Raw genomic sequence first — 18165 nt, forward strand, 5'->3', positions numbered from 1 at the left:
GTAGTCATGTATATATGTGAGAGTTGGACTATAAAGAAAGCTGAGGGACAAAGAATGGATGTTTTTGAACTGTGGTTTTGGAGAAGACTCTTAAGAGTCCCTTGGACTGCAAGGAGATCAAACCAGTCAATCCTGAAGGAAATCAGTCCTGAATATTCATTGGAAGGACTGATGCTGAAGCTGAAACTCCAATACTTTGGCCACCTGATGCAAAGAACTGACTCATTGGAAAAGACTCTGACACTAGGAAATATTGAGGGCAAGAGAAGAAGGGGATGACAAAGGATGAGATGGTTGAATGGCATCACCGACTCAATGGACATGAGTTTGAGTAAGGTCTGGGAGCTGGTGATGGACAGGCAAGCCTGGTGTGCTGCAGTCCATGTGGGTGCAAACAGTCAGACATGACTGAGCAACAGAACTGAACTGAATCTAAGGTCTAGTGCTTATGTTTAGTATACAGTCACCATCCTACATCTGGGTGGGGATTTTAGTTTCTACAGAACAACTCAAAGATATGTGTCATATTGTTACGTATATCCCTTCAGGAGGAACTAAGAGTCCTCTGATTCTGTTTTATCAATGAATTATAGTTTAAGCTATCATTACTTTTTTTGCTTGACTGCTTTTCCTTTGCTTCTGCATTTCCTCACTTCTCTAATTAGTAACTACTTGAGTCAGCTCTGTGGAATTCTGCCTCCTAGGGAAGGCCTAAGAGACTAAAACATTTTCTACAAACAAGAAACAGGGGTTATAGAGGGGCTTTTGTACCTGGTGAGGCCCCACAGGGTCCTGCTCGGTTTCAGTGTGGTCGGTGACTTTAAGTCAAAACCAACAATCACTTACTGTTTCAAAAATCTTAGGGCCCTTATGAGTAATGCTGTCTACTCAGTCTGTATTATATAAATGGAACAACAAATGGACAGAAATGGTAGGGACCTAACAGAAAGAGAAGATATTAAGAAGAATACAAAGAAGAACTATACAAAAAAAGATCTTAATGGCCAGGATAAATTCAATGGTGTGATCACTCACTTAGAGCCAGACATCCTAGAGTGCAAAGTCAAGTGGGCCTTTAGAAGCATCACAACAAACAAAGCTAGTAGAGGTGATGGAATTTCAGCTATTTCAAATCCTGAAAGATGATGCTGTTAAAGTGCTACAGTCAATATGTCAGCAAATTTGGAAAACTCAACAGTGGCCACAGGACTGGGAAAGGTCAATTTTCATTCCAATCCCAAAGAAGGGCAATGCCAAAGAATGTTCAAACTACCACACAATTGCACTCATTTCACATGCTAGCAAGGTAATGCTCAAAATCCTTCAAGCCAGGCTTCAACAGTATGCAAACTGAGAACTTCCAGATGTACAAGCTGGAAGTGAAAAAGGCAGAGGAACCAGAAATCAAAGTGCCAACATCTGCTGGATCACAGAAAATGAGAGTTCCAAGAAAACATACACTTCCGCTTCACTGACTACACTAAAGCCTTTGACTGTGTGGATCACAACAAACTGTGGAAAATACTTAAAGGGATGGGAATACCAGACCACCTTACCTGTCTCCCAAGAAACCTGTACGCAGGTCAAGAAGCAACAATTAGAACTGGACATGGAACAATGGACTGGTTCAAAATTGAGAAAGGAGTACATCAAGGCTGTATATTGTCACCCTGTTTATTTAACTTATAGCAGAGTACATCATGCAAAATCCTGGGCTGGATGAAGCACAAGCTGGAATCAAGATTGCCACGAGAAATATCAATAACCTCAGATATGCAGATGACACCACCCTTATGGCAGAAAGCAAAGAGGAACCAAAGAGCCTCTTGATGAGTGTGAAACAGGAGAGCAAAAAAGCTGGCTTAAAACTCAACATTCAAAAAACTAAGATCATGGCATCTAGTCCCATCACTTCATGGCAAATAGATGGGGAAACAATGGAAACAGTGACAGACTTTATTTTCTTGGGCTTCAACAAAATCACTGTGGATGTTACAGCAGCCATGAAATTAAAAGATGCTTGCTCCTTAGAAGAAAAGCTAAGACAAACCTAGACAGCATATTGAAAAGCAGAGACATTACTTTGGCAACAAAGGTTCGTATAGTCAAAGCTATGGTTTTTCCAGTAGTCACATACAGATGTGAGAGCCAGATCATAAAGAAGACCAAGTGCCGAAAAATTGATGCTTTCGAACTGTGGTGTTGGAAAAGACTCTTGAGAGTCCCTTGGACAGCAAGGAGATCAAACCAGTCCATCTTAAAGGAAATCAACCCTGAATATCATTGGAAGGACTGATGCTGAAGCTGAAGCTCTAATACTTTGGCCACCTGATGCGAAGAGCTGACTCACTGAAAAAGACCCTGATTAGGAAAGATTGAAGGCAGGAAGAGGAGGGAACAAGAGAGGATGAGATGGGACTGTATTACCAACTCAACAGACATGAGTTTGAGCAAACTCCAGAAGATGGTAAAGGACAGGGAAGCCTGGCGTGTTGCAGTCCACGGAGTCGCAAAGAGCTGGACACAACTGAGCAACTGAACAACAGTACTCCGTCTGTGCTCTGTAAATGGAACAACAAAACCGGGATGACAGCACATCTGTTTACATGGTTTACTGAATATTTTAAATCCTGTGTTGAGACCTGTAACTCGGAAAAAAAAGATTCTTTTCAAAATATTGCTGTTCATTGACAATGTAGCTGGTCAGCTAAGAGTTCTGATGGAGATATACCAAATTAATGTTGTTTTCATGCTTGCGAACACAACATCCATTCTGTAGTTCATGGATCAAGGAGAAATTTTGACTTTCAGGTCTTATTAAAACAGGACAGAAGGAAATAACATCTAAAAGAATGATATAGCCCTTAAGGATAAGACACAAACTGGTCAGAACCAGCTAGGTCCAAGATGCAGACGATTTGATTTTCATGAATCTTGAGCCTCATTATATGCTCACTGCAATATTAACACATTAGCATCTAAATGACACACCTACAGTGTCATTGGTGTCATGACACTTTGGAGGCTAACCATAAAAGGTCAAAAAGTAAGCAGTGGCCCAATTCCTGGAAATCTCTACCCCTTCCCCAAAACCCTCCCACTCCTTAAAACTAACCACACACTCTATCTGTGGAGAGTGTTTCTCCCAAGGCCATTCTCACCTTTTGACATGGATTGCATTCTGTCTATGGAATGTGTATCTAGATAAATCCACTTCTTATCTATCACTCTGTCCCTCACTGAATTCTTTCTACAATGAGACATAGAGAACCTGAGCTTCATTAAGTTCTGAGACCAGCTGTGTGATCTCAATTAAAAGACAGGGGGATCAGGTCTCAATCTGGGTGTGCAGTTTCATTATTATTTAAGAAACACATTTTGTAAAGCCATAGGTGCCATGCTGCTTGCATTGCTGGTTAAGTGATAGAATTTCTGTCACGAGGGAGGCCCAGGTTTGATTCAGAATGTACTGCACATCCGTTTAGGGCTTCACCGATGGCTCAGCAGTAAAGAATCCACCCGCAATGCAAGAGATGCAGGTTTAGTCTCTGGGTCGGGAAAAGCCCCTGGAGGAGGAAATAGCAACCCACTCCAGTATTCTTGCCTGAAAACTCCCATGAACAGAGGAGCCTGGCAAGCTACAGTCCAAAGAGTCGCAAAGAGCCAGACACGACTGAGCATGGACACACACAGCTGCCATAGACAGTAATTCCTCTAATGGATCTGGACAAAGTCAAGTGGAAACCTTCTGGAAAGCACACTCATCATTCTAAATGTCATTAAGAATATTTGTGAGGAATTCTTCGGTGGTCCACTGGTTAGCAGTCTCATTGCCAAGGGCCTGGGTTCGATCCCTGGTCGGGGTACTAAAATCCACAAGTCATGCTGCTGCTAACTCGCTTCAGTTGTGTCTGACTCTGTGCGACCCCATAGACGATAGCCCACCAGGCTCTGCCGTCCCTGGGATTCTCCAGGCAAGAACACTGGAGTGGATTGCCATTTCTTTCTCCAACGCATGAAAGTGAAAAGTGAAAGTGAAGGCGCTCGGTCATGTCCGACTCTTCGCAACCCCATGGACCACAGCCGGTAGGCTCCTCCATCCATGGGATTTTCCAGGCAAGAGTACTGCCATGAGGAGTGATAAAAAAAAAAATAATAATAATAATAATATTTGTGATTCATGAGAACAGGTCAAATATCAGGAGTTTGGAAGAGGTTTATTCCAACCTTCATGGATGACTTTGAGGGGTTCATGATAAAACTTGAACAGAAAAGGAGTTACTTCTACAGACGAGCAAGGAATGTGGTTTTTTGAGATGGAATCTACTCCTGGTGAACATGCTATGAAGACTGCTGAAATGACAAAAGATTTAGAATACTGCATAAACTTAGTTGATAAAACAGTGGCAGGTTTTGAGAGGATTGACTCCGATTTTGAAAGAAATTCTTCTGTGGGTAAAATGCTATCAAAACAGCATTGCATAGTACAGAGAAGTCATTTGTAAAAGGAATAGTCACTTGATGTGGCAAACTTCATTGTTCTCTTATTTTAAGAAGCTATCACTACCACCCCTAAGCTTCAGCAACCATCACCTTGATGGCCTGATGGCTCAGTCTGCAGCAGACCCTCCAACAGCAGAAAGATTACAACTCGCTGAAGGCTCAGATGTTGGTTAGCATTTTTTAGTGATAAAGTATTTTTTAACTAAGATATGTATATTTTGGGGAGTTTCTTGGTGGTCCAGGGTTAGGACTTTCACTGCCATGGTCCTGATTCAATCCCTGGTCAGGGAACTAAGATTCCACAAGCCTGAGAGTACAGTTAAAAGAAGTGTATTCTTTAGATATAATGCTATTTCATACTTAGTAGACCACAGTATACTGTGTATATTTACAGTATATTATACAATATATTATATAGTAAATTATATTTACTCTTATATCCAATGGCATACACAAATTCAGTTGACCCACTTTATTGCAGTATTCTCTTTATTGTGGTGCTCTGGAACCAAACTGCCTGTAAATGTCATTACTAAGATTTACTGAAAAAAATGAAGATTTAACCTAAAGGTATGCTGTCCCCAATACTAAGATGAGAGCTTAAAAAAGAATTATTATTCTTCATATTTAATACAAAGTTTGAGATCTGCATTAAATTGTATTAGCCCAATTCCTGAGGTTTATTTAGAAAGCGTGGAGATAAGGAAACTATCATTAAAAAACTAAGACAAAGTCCTTCAGAGGAAGTATGTGCTTCATAGGGTTATTGTAAAGATTAAATGAATCACTGAACGTAAACTTCTGAGCAAAGTGGCTAGTATATGGTATTGCTCAACAGAAGTTATTGTTGGAGAAAACCTCCATTTTCTCATGTCCCTATTTTTCCCTCTTAAGCCAACATCATCAAAATTAGTTTGATGTATTTAACACAAATGTACAAAATTTAAATAATGCAGTTCACAAAGTGATTTTACAATCACTATAACTTAATACTTACAACAGTTCAATGAAGAAACAAAGGAAAACTAAAATTTGAGTGCTTATTACATGACAGCTACTATACTGAGAATTAACATGTACTATTTCACTTAATTTGTTCAGGTAGGTTATTATTATCCTAATTTCACAGATAAGAGAATTAAAGTTCAGAAATATTTAGTAATTTGACCAACTTCACAGAGTAGCATTAAATTGAAGGGCTGAGATATGAATTCTGTCTGGCTCCAAAGTTCATACTTTTATCACTAAAAACTATTTTCAGCCCTCTAAGAGTCTCCCATTCTCTTATTCAATTATTCCTTCATTCACTCCTTCACTCAATCAAACAATTCAACCAGCACACTGCTGTAAGCTACTGATATAAAAATTAATAAAACGGCATCTGCCCTCATAGCCTAGAGGGTGTATATGTCTGGAGGAGGGATGGATGAACACAAATCAACCAGAATACAATTAAGTAAGAATTCAATAATAGTAATATAAGCCAAATGCTACTGAAATATGGAGAGTAAATACTAGCTTGGGAGAGTAAGAAAAAGTACCATAGAAGAAACAGTTTCACCTGAAATTTTTAAAATATGTGATTACAACTTGATAAAGAGCATCTACACAAAAGCCTGCAGCTAACATCACACTTAAAGGTGAAATAATACTTTCCCCCTAAGGTTAGGAAATATACAAGGCTGTATATTGTCACCCTGCTTATTTAACATATATGCAGAGTACAGCATGGGAAATGCCGGGCTGGATGAATCACAAGCTGGAATCAAGATTACCAGGAGAAATATCAACAACCTCAGATATGCAGATGATACCACCCTAATGGCAAAAAGTGAAGAGGAACTAAAGAAACTCTTGGTGACAATGAAAGAGGAAAGTAAAAAAGCTGGCTTTAAAATCAACATTCAAAAAGAACTAAGATCATGGCATTTAGTCACATCACTTCATGGCAAATAGAAGGACAAAAAGTGGAAACAGTGACAGATTTTATTTTCTTGGATTCCCAAATCACTGCAGACAGTGACTACAGCCGTGAAATTAAAAGATGCTTGCTCCTTGAAAAGAAAACTATGACAAACCTAGACAGTGTATTAAAAAGCAGAGACTTTGCCAACAAAGGTCCATATAGTCAAAGCTATGGTTTTCCCAGTAGTCATGTACAGATGTGAGAGTTGGCTGAGTGCTGAAGAAATGATGCTTTTGAACTGTAGTGCTAGAGAAGACTCTTGAGAGTTCCTTGTACTGCAAGGAGATCAAACCAGTCAATCCTGAAGGAAACCAACTGAATATTCTTTGGAAGGACTGATACTGAAGATGAAACTCCAATATACTGACCATCTGATACGAAGAGCAGACTCATTGGAAAAGACCCTGATGCTTGGAAAGACTGAAGGCAAAAGAAGAGGGCAGCAGAGGATGAAAAGATTAAATAGCATCACCAACCCAATGGACATGAACTTGAGCAAACTCCAGGAGACAGCAAAGGACAGGGAAGCCTGGAATGCTGCAGTCTATGGGATCACAGAGAGTCAGACATAGCTTAGTGACTGAACAACAACAAACAGGAACAAAGCAAGGAGGTCTGCTGTCGCTATACTTAATATCAGCAGTTCTAGGCACTGTAATTAGCAAGAAAGAGAAATAAAACACATACAGATTGGAAAGGGAGAAATAAAACTCTATTTGCAAATGACATAATGTCTAATATAGACAATCCCAAGGGATATACAAAAACACTCCTAGAAGTAATAATAAGGTCACAGGATATAAGATCAGCACACAAAAATCAATCGATTTCTATATACAGTTGACCCTTGATCAACACAGGGGTTAGGGAAGCAGACACCCTGAGCAGTGGAAAATCCCTACATACTTTACAGTCGCCCGCCAGTATCCATGGCTTCACACTCTCCAATCCAACTGAAGGAAGAGTATGTAGTATTACAGCATGTATTTATTTATAAAAATGCATATATAAGTGGACCTGCATCGTTCAAACCTGTGTTGTTTAAGGGTCAATTGTACTAACAAAAGATGTGCAGAAATCAAAATTAAAAACATATTACCATTTACAATTACTCTAAAAGATTCAATACTTAAGTATATACACTTACCAAAAACATGTACAGGGTCTATACGCTGAAAGTTAAAAAATGCTGAAAGAAAGAGATCAAAGAAGACATAAATAAACAGGCTTGTTCACTGACTGGAAGACTCAACATGATAAAAATGTCAATTCTCCCCCAAATTAATCAATAAGATTAATGCAATTCCTATCAAAATCCTAGTAAGGCTTTAAGACTTAAACAAGTTTATTCTAAAATTTACATGGAAAGGTAGACTCTAAAACAGCTGAAACAATCTTGATAAAGAATAATCAGTGGAAGGAATTATTCTACCCAATATCAAGTTTATTACAAAGCTCTAGTCATCAAAAGAGTGTGATACTGATACATAGATTAATGGAACAGAATAGAGAACCCCAAATTTAGGACCTACATAAATATTCTTAGGGCTTCCCAGTGGCTCAGTGGTCAGAGAATACACCTGTCAATGAAGGAGACAGACTTTGATTTTTGACAAAACTGAAAAAACAATTTAAAGGAAAAAGGAAAACCTTTTCAACCTTTTTAGTTGCTGGAGCAACTAAAATTCCATTGCAAAGAAATTAATTCAGCTTGAACTTCATACCTAATACGAATATTAAGTCAAAATTATCAAGAACTTAAATGTAAAATATAAAACTCTGAGAAAAAAATACAGAAGAAAATCTTTGTGATCTAGAGTCAGGCAAAGAGTTCTTAGACTTGACACCAAAACCTTGATTCATAAAGGAAAAATCAATAAATTGGACCTCATTGAAATTAAAAACTTTTGTACAATAAAAGCCCAGGGGAAAGAATGAAAAGAAAAGCTTACAGACTAGGAGAAATTATTTGCAAACCAATATTCAACAAAGAACTAGTACTCGGAATATACAAAGACCTATCAAAACCCAACAGTAAACTATACAATTTATACAACTATAAAAAAACAATCAAACTATACAATTATAAAATAAGTACAAGACAAAAGATCCTTCACCAAAAAGGGTATACAGTTGGTAAATAAACATGTGAAAAGATGTTTAACATGTTTAAAGATGTTTAACAGCCACTAGGGAAATGTAAATCAAAACCACTAAGCAGTATCACTACCCATCTATCAAAATAGTTAAAATTAAAAGTAGTGAGAACACCAAATACCCAAAAGCGTGCAAAGAAACTGGATCACTATGTAAAATCTATTTTACTGCCACTCTGAACAACAATCAGCCAGTTTCTTAAAAAACTAATCATGCAACTACCATACAATCCAACAATTATACTCCTGGACATATATCCCAGAGAAATGGAAACATGTTCATATAAAACTTGTACACAAATGTTCACAGCAGCTTTGTAACAGCCAAAAACTGGAATCAGCCCAGATGTCTTTGAACAGGTGAATGTTTAAACAAATGGTGATATAGGTATATCAAAGAATAATTCTCAGCAATAAAAAGGAAAAAAATATTGATACATGCAACAACCTGAATGAATCTCCAGGAAATAATGCTGAATGGAAAAAAAAAAAAAAGGGCAAGCCCCCAAAATTATATAGTATAGGATTCTATCTGAGGCTTCCTGGATAGCTCAGCTGGTAAAGAACCCACCTGCAATGCAAGAGACCCCGGTTCGATTCCTGGGTTGGGAAGATGCCCTGAAGAAGGGATAGGCTATCCACTCCAGTATTTTAGGGCTTCCCTGGTGGCTCAGACAGTAAAGAATTAGACTGCAGTGTGGGAGACCTGGGTTCGATCTGCGGGTTGGGAAGATCCCCTGGAGAAGGGCATGGCAACCCACTCCAGTATTCTTGCCTGGAGAGTCCCCATGGACAGAAGAGCCTGGCGGGCTACAGTCCATAGGGTCACAGAGAGTCAGACATGACTGAGTGACTAAACAGCACAGCACAGGATTCTATTTATAAAACACGCGGGATCTTAGTTCCCCAACCAGGGGAACTAGATAATATTGGGAACTAGAATCTGAACAAGTTTAGTGCCGTAGGCTCAAACAGTAGGTTCACCCTCATCAATGCCACTAGAAACAGGTTTCCATCAATGTGTCAGTCACAGGTGAAAAACTGCACCGGGCAAAGTCAGGATAACAGAAGAGCTTTTGACTTGTTGGGGAATACAGAGTAGTTTAGACTGGCTAAAATAATAAGACAGTGGAAATCTAACTAGAAATAAAACTAGAATCACAGGTCAGTCTTTGATAGTCAATAGAAGATCACTGAACACTGCTGAACAGGAAAGTGACAAAAAGCAAAGCACAACGTTTTACTCAGTTTTTTTTAATTGGCTGACATTCAGTGAAGCTCAAGGAAAGCCAATACACTGCCAAGACTGGTGGGACACTGGAGGCTCCCAGGTACAAAATTTAAGGAGGCCCTCACTCTCAAGTAGGGTTGTACTTACACAACCCTAAGAGAGAGTACCTCCTTAAATTTTGCACTTGCACAACCCTCAGTATTTTTATTTTGTGAGCTAAGCACCTCATTTGCCTCATTCATAATAGCCAAAAAGTAGAAACAATCCAAATGGATAAAAAAGAATGTGCTTTATTCATATAAGGGAATACAGAATATATTTGGTGATAAAAAGAATGAAATACTAATACATGCCACAACATGAATGAACCCTGAAAATACTATGCTAAATGAGAGAAGTCAGTCACAAAAGACCACATATTGATATTTTATGATTCCATTTATATGAAATGTCCAGAATAGGTAAATCTACAGAGATAGAAGTAAATTAGTAGCTCCTAAGGGAGGGAGAGGTTGCCAAGGAGAATGACTGCCTATACAGTTTCTTTTGGATATACAGTTTCTTTTGGGGGTGATAAAAATGTAATAAAATTGATTGAAGTGACAGTTGTACAACTCTGACCATACAGTAACTTTTGAATTGTATTCTTTAAATGAGCAAATTGTATGACATGTGAATTATATCTTAATAAAATTTGTTTTTAAAGCAGATGCTTAGCAACTATCTATTGAAATAAAGCATAAAAAGGATGAAAGTCATTGTGAAATAAGAACTCCAAATTGAATTTTTAAAAGCAGTTGTTGATTCTTTCCATGAGTTGTTAAGAGGAAGCACAGGAAAAACAACTCTAAATCAGACTTCAATACTTTGCCCAATTAAAATTATAATCAGAGTTTGGTTCATAAAGATTTCCTACTCAAGATAACTTGCTAGCAGGCAATTTGTGACTTAAACAGTGGTCTTTACTTAAAAAGCATATTCATGTATACGTCTGCTATAAACCATCAATAAAAAAAAGATAAACAACTTACAAATATACTATATGGCACTGTCTCCAAAACAAAAATAAATAGAATTTGGATAGCCTTTTCTATAGATGTATTCTCTAAGGGGAAAGACTGAAAACTGAACCTTAAACTGAACTCTGCTTTCCGACTAATTCTCATTAAACATAAAAAAAAAAAAAAAAGTGTTCATATTTTTAATATTGATAAACCAACCTAAACACTTTTTTTTTTCAACCTAAACACTTGAGTGAAGATGTGATCAAATCGGTGACCAACTCGGCATTAACCTGGACATTAGAATTTATTTTCAGTATTATTTCTTCTGGGAACGATACTGTTTTACTAGCAGCTAAATACTTAAATAGTTTATATGATTTTCCTAACTCCATACCCAGCCATTCCTCCTCTTTCCAATGCTCAGCAATGTATGTCTGGAAAATCCCTTTACTTAACATTCACAATTCCCGGAACATTTTCCTCAGCTTCTACCCTTTTATTTGATGTCTTCACTTGCAGGTACACCCAAACTTTAACAGGACAGGGAATTATCTGCAGCTATCAGTAATGGAAAGGTTCTAGAATGGGATGGTAAGTTATATGTGAGCAGCAGTTCCTAGGTTTTTCTCTACCTTCTGAACTTGGCCATTTTGACACAGTCTTTAAGGCAGATATTTAACCTTGGTATCTCTACCTATTCCTCTTAAGTGGTGCCCAACAGAACTTTCTGCACTAATGGAAACGTTCAGTATCTTCACTGTCTAATATAGTAGACACATGTGACTATTGTGTACTTGAAAGGTGGCTGGTACAACTGAAGGACTGAATTTTTACTTTAATTTTAAAAGCCACATGTGGCTAGTGGTCTGCATACTGAACAGCACAGCTAGCCTAGATTCCTGCAGAGACTAAAGCTATTGCTGTAATGCCAAACCCGTTAGCTGGTGTCCAGACACCCAATCAGGATCCTGCTAGTTGTGTCTCCTGGAAGATTTTCCCTGCATCCCCCAACTTGATGAGATGACCCTACATAATGAATAAATGAATCATCTAGAACCACAGTATGAGTATCTGCCTAATTTTCTATAGCTCCTACCACCTCAACTCCTGCAGCTTTGAGCTTGGAGTTACCACCTTCCTTCAGATACTGCGCATTCGATCACTGTTTCTCAGACTTTAAGGTATTTATGAATCACCTCGGGATTTGGTTAAGATGTAGGTTCTAATTTGGCATTTCTAACATGCTTCAAGGTGCTTCTATATGGTCTTAACCCTAGGTTCTTGGTTCTCCTACCCTCTGATTTGAATGGTGTTACTGATGGGTCAGCAGCAAACATTAATTCAGATCTCCTAAATGTAATAGTATGCTCTTCAGTCATCAAATATTTGTACCATGTAATACAGCTGCACAAAAGTATCAATTCTGAGCAGTTGATGTTATTTGATGTGATATACGTTTTTTTTGAGCACACTCTTTTACAGAGGCGGCTACGACAGAGCTAGAGATCACAATTCTAATAACTGAACTGGAAAGGGAACCAAGGTTTGCTTGATTCCAAAGTTCATGTTCTTTCTGCTATGCCAACCTCCTCCTCAGTGCTTAACTCAGGAATGTCCACATGTTGGGATTTCCCTTCAGAAGATAGTCGTGAAAGAACATTGCTCCTGAAAAGTTATTTCTTCTCCCCAGGCATAATAATAATCAGAAAAACCAGCTTCTTCCATATGTATGATTAAATATCAAACATCATTATTATTTATACATTCTATTGTAGATTTTCAACCCGATCAATTTTACTTAGCTATCCTCTCCCCAACTTTTTTGTTTTGGCCGAGTGGCACGTGGGATCTTAGTTCCTGACCAGGGATTAAAACCATGTCTCCTGCAGTGGAAATGTAGAGTATTAACCACTGGACTGCTAGGGAAGTCCCAAGAGCCTTCTTAAGCAAGTCCTCAAAGTCCAGAGGCCATTATGAAAAAGATGTGATTTGTATTTTTTGTGTAAAATACAAAAAATTTAGTATATCAATAGGCACTATAGATAATGCAACACACTGGAGAAAATATGCATAATAGATACTAAAATACATATCTGTATCTATATACATATAGAGTTCTTAGTTCTTGCTAATTAATAGGTAAAAGCAAACAACCCAATTAAAAAATAAAGAATAAGCAATTTCAAAAGAAAGAAATATAAACAGCCCATCAAACAAGAAGATGCTCAAACTAAAAAGTAATCTGAAAACTACAAATTAAAATGTAAAAATCTGCCTGTTATATTAGTAAAAATGTACAAGACTGATATCCAGTGTCAGAGGCACTTTCATAAACTGCTGGTGGAATAAAGAATGGCACATAGGCTGTCTGAAAGGCAAACTGGCTGTATATTTCAAAACTAAAAACATGTAAACCTTTTAAACAACAACTCTAGGCACCTATTCTAGAGGTATTATAGAACATTTGCACAAGAGACAAGAATATGAGCTGTTCATTTCAGTGTTCCCAATAACTGCAAAAATCTGAGACAACTTAAATGTTCATAGATAAAGAAACAGTTAAATAGATTACATACATTCAAACTGAAATACAATCAGCTGTTAAAAAGTATGTACTGACAGGATGAGATTTCAAAAGCATATTGCTAACTTTAAAAAAAAAGCTGCAGAAAAAATATCATTCCACTGACTTTAAAAAGATATATGTAGACTAGAAATTATAAATAGAAATTGCATATAATGCATAGAAAAAGAACTGGAAAATTCAACAAACAGGATAGTTCTGGAAGTGGAACCTTTGCTTCTTAGCCTCCATATAAAGTTATTATTTTTAAGGAATGTATTCTTTTTTTCTCTTTCTTCAAATTAAGTATATAGTTTAAACATCTGGAAGAGTTTTTAAATGTTTTTAAAAAGACAAACAAGGAAGTCAACAAAAAAATGTTTAATTTGCAGTTTTCAGATCACAGGAGTGTGCGCATCTTTTTTTTTTAAATTGAAGTAGTTATTTTACAATGATGTGCTAATTTCAGCAAAGTGACTCAAATATAGGTAGAGAGGGAAGCATATATCAGACTATTTTTCAGATTCTTTTCCATTATAGGTTTTATTCCAAGATTTTGTATATAGTTTCCTGTGCTGTACAGTAGGTCCTTGTTTTATCTATTTCATATATAGTAGCGTGTATCTGTTAATTCCAAACTCCCTCCACTCTGCCTTCTCCCTTTGTTGACCATAAGCTAGTTTTTTACATCTGTGAGTCTGTTTTTTATTTCTTTATTGGATATTTTATTTCTCTCTGTGAAACTGCTTATTCTACTCTTTGCCTAATTTGTCATTCAGTCACTAAGTCGTGTCTGACTCTTTGACACCACGGACTGCAACACACCAGGCTTTCTTGTCCTTCACTATCTCCTGGAGTTTGCCTAATAAAAAAATAAATAAATACAGGAAAATGTTCAGCCTCACAGGTAATCAAAGAGACAGAAATCTAAAGTGAGATATCACTTTTCACCTATCATGAGAGTAAATCGTTTCTGGTTTGTTCATTGTCTATTTACTATTGCTAATATAAATGTTGAGAAAGAAATACTTTTTTCCAGTGGATAAAACCTTTCCAGAGAGTGTGTGTAGAAAAAGTCTCCAGGCTCTCCTGTGGTGGGTGGAGTTAAAGAAAAGCTTTTAGATCATCATCCTCCTTACACATCACCAAATGCTTTCAGTTTTCAACCCTTCTGGAGAAGTTCCCCTTCTCACCCCTCAAGGCTCTTTCTCATCTCATTGTCTTGCTCTAAACCTTTCTTGGAAAAACGTCTCAATGCCTCAAAAATAACTCACATAAAAACATAGGCACACAGCCCACTTAGTTAAAAGGTGTTAGAAAACATGAGAATCTCATTCACACCCACGTGCTATTCCAGCTAAAATCTATATAGAGGGACTGATGCAGAAAGTCAACTCAATGGGGAAAAAAAAAAAACACTGACTCACCTTCAAATCTGCATGTATTTCTTAAAAACACCTGGGACACTGCAGCTGTGTGACTCTGGGAAAGTCATTTAAAAGTTCTCAGTTTCCTCAATATAAAAGGGAGACATAAAATTTGAATTTCAACCAGGAAATCAGACTTTGGACTTTGGAATATAGTTTTAAAAATCTGAAAGCAAATATTTGTGTGTGTGTGTGTGTGTGTGTGTGTGTGCACACGCGCAAAATCGCTTCAGTCATGTCCGACTCTTGATGACACTTTGGACTGTATGTAGCCCGCCATGCTCCTCTGTCCACAGGATTCTCCAGGCAAGAATGGGCTGCCATGAGCTCCTCTAGGGGATCTTCCCAATCCAGGGATCAAACCCACATCTCTTACGTCTCCTGCATTGGCAGGCGGGTTCTATACCACTAGCAAAACTAGAAAGCAAATCCACCAAAAAAAAAAAAGCCCCAAACTGCAGCAGTCTACAAAAATGTTTGCCTAAATCCCTTAGTCTGCTGTAATAACAGTTGCCCTATATATGAATATAGATAACCATTTCCACTGTTAAAATCATCAGTTTCTGGAAGCTTACAGATGTTAACAATTGCTTATTATAACTATTTCCCCAAGCAAAGCTCCCTATACAATTATACACAACATGAATATGGTAATTTACTCAATTCTCTGTATAATACAAACCTCATATTTAGCATCATGCTAATATTCAAATTAGTTCCCTCATAGTGTAAATATTTGAGGGAGCAAAATCTATGAATAAAGAGAGACTGAATTTTAGTCTTCTGGCCAATTCCATGTTCCATGTCTGGTCCCCTATCCCCATTCCAAGGCTCCTTTACTGCAAAAAGAAAGGAATCCTGCTTAGGTTTTCAGTTGCCTAGATTTCCAACTCCAGTCCCTAATCTGCCATTTACTAGCTCCGTGATCTTAGGCAGCTGCCTTAATGTTTTAAGCTTCAATTTTCTTATCTTTAAAATTGAAGTATTAGTACCAGCTGAGGAGCAGAGTGTTGTTAACATAAAATGAGAAAACTGAGGCAGGAAGAGGGGTGGAAAGTAAATAAATAAAATGAGATAATGTGCCTAGGACATTAATAATCTCAATGAATATTAGCATTTATGCTTCTTATTACTATTATTGACTTAAGAATGTTCAGTGATGTTTAAGAATACTTTTAAAAGACTATTAAATTATGCACTGACCCCTTAATTTTCTCAAGCTTCCATTCTAATTTTATCTCTTCTGAAAAACATGTTTTATTAATGCATCATAATTTAGAATTTACTTAATATTTTGTAATTTTTTAAATAGTTTTTTCCACTTTATTCTTGTCAACTATTGTTGACAAGTACTCCCTAGGGCCAGAATTTTGTTTCATAAGCCTGTGTTCACAAATGTATTGTGTTTACTACACTGTAATGATTTGTTACTCTATTTTGCTCTCTGAGCAATTTCAAGGCAAGGAGCAAGGCTTACTTGTATTTGTATCCAGAAGGCTTAGTTATCAGACACAGAGAGGTCTCAATAAACGTTTGTTGAAAGGATAAATGAATGAATTTATCTTTTCCCCCAACCCCTGCAATGCCTTGCACAGTACTCTATACATAATAGGAACTCAGTAAAGCTTCTTAATGGATTCATGAAGAAGTCTTTTGGACTCAACCACATAAAGCTTTATCTTGCCTCAGAAAATCATTTCAACTTTAAAGATTAACAACTAACATTACAAATTAAAAGTTTTAGTAACGTATATCAAATAGGTTCAATGACTAACCACAACAAGGCTAGCTCTAGAAGGATTAAAATCCATTATTCTAATTAATGAATTTGTGAACCTCAACATGGAAAAATCCAGTTACATAATCAAAAGGGAGGTTATGCTTTTGCAAATTTAAACCTACCAAAAATAGTGAGAAAAAAATTATCAGAAAGCTTGCATCTGTAGATAGAAATGAACAAATTATTTTTCATGACTGAATTGAAACCACTGTTTTCACTAGAAATAAGAAAACTGGTCCAAACCTTTCTCTAGAAAACAGTCCTTGAGACTCAGTGTAAATGCTTTGCCCTCGCAGTGATTTTAAGTCCTAGAAGACTCCTTTTATTTCCAGACTGACGGATATTCAAAACTCTGTCTCCTAAAATAAAAATTCATTCATTTCTTAAAAGGCAAAGAACCTGAACAGACACAAGGTTTTATATTCAAGTAACTAAAACTATCCCTAGTGCTCAGCCTGGTGCTTCTGCAACAGAAACATTTTCTCAGTTTTTAAATCATATTCATGGAAGGTTTAAAAGTCGTACTACACATTCTTTCACTGTATGATCTAAACTGAGTTTACACCGCATATATAATTTCATAAGTACACCGTAAAGAAATTCTACACTTGAATGAATCTGGAAAGAAACGTGAGCTTTGCACACACCCCCTTCTTCCAACTCAATACGCACATCTTAGTTTTTTTTCTCAAGAATTTCTCTCTCCCGCCCCCATCCCACACGTTATTTCAGAGCAGCAATCATTCATTACCCCACGCATAGTCTCTCCACCGAAAGGACCTTTCCAACTAATACTATTTCACCCGGACCCTCCATTCACATCTCAGAGTCCGTGGGTGATTTCTTTGGAAGGGGCGGGGGGCGGTGAAGTTCCGGGACGCCACCATTCCCGCCAAGCCCTTTAGGAACCAGGTCTTAGCGCGCAGTCCCGGACCAGTCTCAGGCGGACCCCAGTAAACTGCGAAGGTCTGACACCGCACCCCCTCGCCCCCGCCATCTCCGCCAGGGCAAAGCAAACCGGGCCCAATCTCTGGGCTCCCATTCAACATACCCTCCTCCTCGCTGTACCCCATTTCTTCCCACTTATTCCTCGGCGTAGCCCGGTCTCTTTTTCCAATTCTGACTCCCCATAACCATCCTGCTCCCAACACACACACCCTTCTATACTCCGGCCCCTGCCCCTTGAACCCTTCTACACCCGGGTCCCTCCCCCTTGGACCTCGCGGCAGCTCCAGCCCTTCCCGCGTGCCCTGGTGCAGACCGGCGACCTGTCCTTATAACCACTGGACCTGAGTCCCACCCAACACGTCACACGAGGGCCCATTTCTCCCGCGACCCGACCTTCCCCACCCCCTCCCTAGGCGCTACCCCCCAGCACCCTGTTACCTCCGGCCCCGCCCCCCTGAGGGTGTCGCACTCACCGCTTCTGCCGCCGCATCCTTAACCGCCGCGGCTGCTATAGCTACAGGGAGCCAAGGCAACCAGCTCTCGCGACAGTTTCCACAGCTACAGCGAGAACAGCCGGGAAGAGCCTC

At 38.2% G+C, this 18165-nt stretch overlaps 1 protein-coding gene across 20 annotated transcripts in view; it reads right to left on the minus strand.

The window, feature by feature from the left end:
* The window catches only part of USP54 (ubiquitin specific peptidase 54), a 118626-nt gene extending 100461 nt beyond the window's left edge, over positions 1-18165 (minus strand). For 7 of the 20 annotated variants that reach the window (XM_061161814.1, XM_061161826.1, XM_061161824.1 and 4 more), the window contains exons 1-3: positions 17682-17793; positions 16874-16989; positions 7617-7658 (exon numbers count right to left, since the gene is read on the minus strand). The gene's annotated coding sequence lies outside the window, so the exon portion shown is untranslated. Of the gene's footprint in view, positions 1-7616; positions 7659-8001; positions 8050-14850; positions 14937-16873; positions 16990-17681; positions 17801-18051 lie in introns of those variants that run through there. The other 13 variants (XM_061161816.1, XM_061161809.1, XM_061161817.1 and 10 more) reach the window with 10 other exon arrangements.

The sequence above is a fragment of the Dama dama genome, chromosome 15, assembly GCF_033118175.1.
Source record: "Dama dama isolate Ldn47 chromosome 15, ASM3311817v1, whole genome shotgun sequence".
Classification (NCBI taxonomy): domain Eukaryota; kingdom Metazoa; phylum Chordata; class Mammalia; order Artiodactyla; family Cervidae; genus Dama; species Dama dama.